Below are 6,878 nucleotides of genomic sequence, written 5' to 3'. Positions count from 1 at the left end.
TTGTGCCCAATATCAACAAGAGATCAAGGTGGATCAGTCCCTCAAGTTGTTGTTAGTCTGTCAAAAATCATAATAATGGTATAAACAATCTTAACCCAACAATCATAACATTTGCTACAGGTTGCACTTAGAGTCCGCTAAGTTTTCTATTAGTCTTCAACGCTTTTGATTCACGCTCACCCGATACTATCCAACTTATCATAGCTAATATAAAGATTTCACTTACTTGTGTCTAAAGCATTCAGCATCCCTCGAGGATGAATGTCAAGTTACACATATCTTGCAACCTAGTTTAGTTCGAAAAATTTAACAATCTATTCTTAGCTCTGGATGTTTCAAAAATAAAATTTTAAACTCAAACAACCATATATTTGAAAAATTAAATAGAAAGATATTGGTTAGGAAATAATAAGAAGACTTTGTGGATTAATTATACATTAAGGAATTGGTTAATTGGTAATTGGAAGGCACAATAGATTTATTCTATATTAATCTAAAGAGATTATTATAAGAGTAAGTGGATTAGTAGGAAAATCCAAAGGCTAGTTGGAATAGAGAGATATTGGTTAGAAACCAACAAGATGGCAAAATTGTGATTATGGCATAGTTATAGGGCATAGTGGACAATAGACATGATGCATGGGCCATAAGGACTTGTTTGGCATAAATGGATATGTGACATTGTTAAAGAATCATTTATTTAGGAGAGCAAAGAGAATATGGCAAACAAGAAAAGAAGAACTCATGCATCAATTTCCATTTTCGTATTCCCATGGCAGCCTCCACTAAATCAGGTATAACTCTCTACTCGTAACTCCGATCGTAACGGTTCTGGTCTCGTTAGAAAGCTAACGAAATTCTCTTCGATTTGCACATATGGTTCGCGTTCATAGCTTCTGTTTTGAAGGAGAAAACTGAGCTTGAAGTTGTGTCAGTCATGCTGAATGTGTGAATGGAGGGATACGGGTTTGATGAGTTTGGAGTTGGAGTTTTGGTCAAGTTAGGAGCTCAATTGCAGCATGTTCATCATCCAAAGCTCCATTGATGCAAGGTGAGTCCATAGTTAGAACTTGGGGTAGGAATTGGGATTTATGCATGATTAAGGGTTTAGATTGAGATAACATGATGCATGTTTGATTGAATGATAGAAATATGTTTTCATGAGTATATTAAATGTTTTGGATCATTATTGCATGTTAGAATTCGTTTATGGATCGTATGTGAAGCTGGGAATTATTTGGATAGGTTTGACACTGGTTTAGAACTCTTAAAATGCAGAATTTTTGGGTCTGTCAGCGATGTAACCGGTTACATGGTTGATGTAACCGGTTACATGTGTGAAAAATGGTGAAAAACGAAGTTTTTGGGTCATGTAACCGGTTACATGATTCATGTAACCCGTTACATCACTGTTTGGGGCAGATTTTCCAAAACTTCGAAAATTCATAACTTTTGCGTCATAAGTCCGTTTCGCGCAAACTTTATATCGTTGGAAAGCTAGTAACATGTACTATCTAATGAAATAGGTCCCCAAACCAGAATGTTTGATTTAATAATATTGGAACCCCACTTAGTGAACCACTGAATTAGTATAAGAACTTATGTCTTTACTAACTGATTAATAATTCTTACGTTATGCGTGGTATAAATTATCTATTACTTATTATGAATGTGATATCCATATTTGGAATTATTATGCCATTATGTATGATGCATGGAATCTGTGGACACCGTCGTTTTGGTTAAACGATCGGAATTGGTTGTATTGTATGGATTATCGCTTGTTATGCGTGTGTATGCTTGAATCGAAGCGGGCCAGGGGCTAGGTTGGGAACATGACTCCGACTTGTGGTCAATGGAGTGTCCCGGACTTTGTGGTCCATGTTATAGCTCGATCTTATGATCATTGGGGCTCACACCTGAGCTACCGTTGCAGTGTGCTCGTGAGTTTCCGTACGGGGTTTTTACTCACTTGGCGTTAACACACTTGCGTGCTCGGTATGGTGGGGTTATGTGGCCATGTAGGCTAATACATAATCGGTAACTCACCTCTAGTGAAGTCAAGTAGACTAAGAACTAGGCTTTCGCCCGATGGGCTCATGTGTCAAGACGACGGTTCAGTACTTGGTGTGAACACACGTGCGTAAAGGTGGTTACCGGGACAATGACGCCATTTCGGCTAATGTCATCTCGCGGCCAAATAGGCTTGTACGAACCCGCTTAACTATTCTTGCAGTGTGCTTGTACGAGTCTCTTGGCAATAGGCATGGGTGTAACTCATCGAGGGTGCGTATTTTATAACCTAGTCGAGGCATTAACGCGCTTCTGGATTCCCCATACACGGGTATGGGTTTTGGCATACGTGTTTGTTATACTATTTGTATACTTGTGATATGATGACTCCTATGGTGGACGAATCATGTGTTTGCTCCGTATTTGTACCGGATGTGAGGACAACCCCGGATCAATGGTGGATTCGGTTTTGTTGATGCATGTACCCTGTAGAACCGAGTGGACCCATAGGATAGGAGGACTCACTGAGATTTAGTAATCTCACCCCAATCAACTTATATTTTTTTCAGGTGTAGTTTAGTAGCGTTTGACAGATAGCAGGTTCGGATTGACGGCTTAAAGTGGTGATGGCTCGGAGACCTCGTCAGATCTCATTTTCCGCTGTGCAGATCCATTGAAGACACATGTGTTGTAATTCTTAGTAGAATTTCATGTTGTATTTTATATGGATCTCTCTATATCTATAGCTTTTGTATGTACTCAATATCAATTTTAACGTTTCATGCATAATATACTAGTCAGTTATGTATGGGGTGTTACAGCACAATCATTATGTCAAGATTTCGTGATTTTGGTTTTAATCTATTCGAAGCGAGTTTTCAAGGAAGACATTATCTGATAATTATTCAGGTTTATTTCTCATATTTACGTGCGGTGTGGACCATCTCTTTATTTGAAATTCATGGTTGTCAAAGTTATCGCTTAATTCGGAGATTGCTTGAATTTGAAGAAAAGGGCAAAATTGGAATACAAGAAAACATTTCATTCATTGGAAATTTAAAGTTACATTATGAATCATTTGAGATACAAGCCGTAAGAGTGGACTACAAAGCAAAAGGAGAAGGAATTACATTTTTTGGAACAGTTGACCTTTTGGTCAACAGTTGACTTTCGGTCAAATTTCCACCACCGACTCAATTTTTTATCCCTAATTTTTCAAGATATATCCCACAATGATTCAATCAAGCATTCATCACCGTTCATGAGAAATTGACTATGTCATATTTATGTTACATGTAATTTCCAACAAAAAAATCAACTTCCATCAAGCCTTCTTTCCATGCCTCTATCTCCACTTTCCGACATCAGTTAGAGCTCATACTTTCGCCATGGTGTTCACCTTGTTGCAAAGAAAAAGACACATCACATAATCGGCAAAAATCATGGATCGAAGTCATCCGAAAGTTGTTCGAAAATCAAGGAATAATTCTGCATTCAACTGTCAACCAAAATGCTTATTCCCTACAAAATCACTTCTTAAAGAAGAACATCCAAATGAATGGTTTAATTCACAAAGTTAAAAGAAAAAGTGAGGAATTCAAAGATAAATTCAAAACAAAATTCAAGTCATTTCAAGTGATATTTCAAGTGACCATTAGTCTTACATTGAGACTTGGTACTTATGCTAAACACCAAGATGTCTTGCCTCTAACTTCCTTTAACTACCTATTTATTCTCAAACCCATGCATTTACACTTTTACCCTTAATCCTTCTAACTAAGTTCAACTTCATATAGTTTCCAAACTAACACAAAATCAAATCCATTTTCTACTAACTTTTCATCAAACCTCCACCATTGATAACACTTGATCCTACGGTTGAGATTGGTGATCCGTAACTAGGATCCATAATCACCTACAAAAATTATATAAACATGCAATTCCTCAAATTTTTTGGGTTAACCATTACTTACCACTTTCACCATTCTCATGTTTTCATTTGTATTCACTCTGATCTCTCAATTTTTTACTACTTTCTTCATCCCTAATCATTACTAAAGTTCATCCCCATCACCATCTAAAATTTCAAATGGGGTTTATAGCATGGTGGAACTAAACCTCCATCCAAAATTCAATAAGAATCAATAATTTCACAAGTTTTCACCATTCAATATCAAGCAAATTCAACAATAATCATCATCCAAAATTTCATCAAAGTTTCAAGGTTCACCACATTTAATTCGGCAAGGTTTTCATTCAATCTTCATCAATTTCAAGCATTATTCAACAATTTCTCAAGCAATTTCTTAAGCAATTTCAACCATTCAAGATTCATCAAAATGTCACCAATTATTCAAGTTCCTACTTTCTATGTTCATCATATTCCAACAATAATCTTTTATTATCATCAAGTTAATTCAAGCTTGGAAGGGTTATTGAAAAGTAACCTCTTGAAGTTTTATGGATTTCTCGTCATTAAAATTGTCGGTAAATTTTCAAAATTAACCGGAGAAAATCTCCGCTCTATCGGTAGGCCTTGAATCTTCTTTATTACAAGCCATTGATCATGTTCATGATTGTGTGAATGATTCTTGTTGAATGTATGCAGTGTTTACTTGAATTATACCTGTTTTGAGTTAATTTAATCTTGAAAGTAGCTTAATTGTTCAAGAAAATATATCTTAAAGTAACATGAAAATTACCATAACATGAACTTCTCCATAATCTAACATAGATTTGCATGTTTCTAGCATATAGTAGCATTTAGAATATCTCTAGCGTAGCATGATTTTGATCATGGCTAAAGAAGCATAGAAATCACTTATTCACATAATCACTTTTTCACTTCATGAGCCAAATTCAAATAACATGAAAATTTTAAGTAATATGGATTTTCTTCAAGACTAACACAAAATTGGATTGACATAATAATAATGTTGATTTTAGATGCATAGAATACAAATAACTTCTCAAAAATCTTTCGGTTTAGAAAAAACCACACCGGAACACTTAGAAAAAGAGTTCCGGTAGTTTTAAAGTGGGGTTTAAAGATGCATACCGGAACACTTATTAAAAATGTTCCGGTGATTTAATTTTAAGAAAAAAATCTAGACTTTATGCAACTGTTCAAAACTGTTTCCTAAAAGTATTGGCTAATAGAGAGAAATCGTTGCCTATGGTGATTACTTAATCTTCCCAAACAACCCACACTTTTTGCAAAATACACTTTAGACAACGGTTTTATTTTATTTGTTATTCACTTTAGGCAACAGTTTTAAACTGTTGCATAAAGACTAGAATTTTTGAAAAAAAATTAACCACCGGAACACTTTAAATAAGTTTTCTGGTATGCAACTTTAGAAAACTACCAGAATTCTTTTTCTAGGTAATCTGGTGTGGTATTTTTAAAACCGGAAGACTTTGAAAAAATGTTTCGGATTATATATTTTTGGGTGTTTTGAAATTTTTTCTGAAATGTGAGAAAAAAATGAAAAAATTTAAATTATGTACTATTTATACGAGGATATTTCGGTCCAATTTTTTTTTCATATAGGGATATGGATATAATTATAGGGGTACAAAATAAAATTTTCTAGCATTTGTAGTCTTAGCCCACTTCTATTTCCACTTGAGCCCAATACCATTTTTTTCCTTCTAACAAAATTTTGATTTACTACCTCAAACAAAAAATCTGAATGGGCTTTGTAACACCCTTCTAAACCCCGCGGCAAATTAAATAGATATATCAGAGTAAAACATAAACACAAGGGTGCCACAATTATTTAAAATAAATAAACCAATCATGGTCAAGTCATACTTTATTAGGAAACGATTTACCAAAAAACAAAATTATGTTTATCACAGCGGAATAAGGAACATCATCAACATAACCAATTGGAACCATAATCCAACACCAAATAAAATAGAGAATTTTCATAAATCTCTATAACTATTGATCCGCTGTCGCGCACGGATCAAAAATGAGTATTTTGAAAACGTAGTTTAGCGGTAACGACAACTCGAATATCGTTCTCACAAGGATTCTCGATTTTATTAACTAACACTAAAAACGATAATGGGGGTTTGTTTTAGAATCAATTTATAAAACAGAGTAAATTAAGTGATTATCAAAATAAGCTAAATGACTAACCTACTGATTCGAGTTCCCAACTTATCATAGATTTATAAAATCCTAATTCCCTAACGGGTTCGTTCGTTCCTATTCGATTATAACAACTACTGACAAGCGCAATAGAAATTATACGGCAGATGTTCCTGAATTCCGGACTAAGCAAACGGATTAAAACTGTTACGAATTAAGCAAACCCAACTTTGATCGTTCGTGATAATATAAAAGCTATGTTAACACGAAATTGATTCAGGATCATCAATCAACAATCGAATTTAAGAAATCTATCCTATAGCAACAATCAAATTAAGCAAATAATTGGAATTATAGGAAGAATTCAAAGGAAACAAATAATTGGAATTATAAAAACCTCAAAGTGGAATCCGAGTCACAGCAGATTGATCCTTGATGAATTAGTTCCTCATGATCATACAAAGCAAACTCCAAATTCGTGAATAGTGTTTCGTGATGAACAGTAACACGGCTGCTAGACCTATTAGGAATCAGCCAAAAAAACGTTTATGACCCAACTGGGTCGAATGACAAAACCAGGCCCACTACTAAACGACCCAAAAATGAAAATAAAATAGTGCTGCAGCTTCAAACGCAATTCTGGGAAATATAGGTTCTGATTCTGACTTTGACTCCAACATAAAAGTTGTAGCTCTTTCTCTTAGCTTTCCGGCGATTATTAGAACGCCTCAATCGGACTCCCGGAACTCCAGTTATGATCGTT

At 34.9% G+C, this 6,878-nt stretch overlaps 1 long non-coding RNA gene across 1 annotated transcript; it reads left to right on the top strand.

The window, feature by feature from the left end:
• The first annotated feature begins 693 nt into the window (after positions 1-693).
• Positions 694-3,106, top strand: LOC131624228 (uncharacterized). Its single transcript, XR_009290539.1, has 3 exons — positions 694-794; positions 894-1,051; positions 2,583-3,106. It is a non-coding gene; the product is annotated as an uncharacterized LOC131624228 (long non-coding RNA).
• The last annotated feature ends 3,772 nt before the right edge of the window (positions 3,107-6,878 follow it).

This window comes from Vicia villosa, unplaced genomic scaffold (genome assembly GCF_029867415.1).
Source record: "Vicia villosa cultivar HV-30 ecotype Madison, WI unplaced genomic scaffold, Vvil1.0 ctg.000109F_1_1, whole genome shotgun sequence".
NCBI classification, from domain to species: domain Eukaryota; kingdom Viridiplantae; phylum Streptophyta; class Magnoliopsida; order Fabales; family Fabaceae; genus Vicia; species Vicia villosa.
The sequence above is the reverse complement of the archived record's forward strand: the minus strand, read 5'-3'. Positions and strand labels throughout refer to the sequence as shown.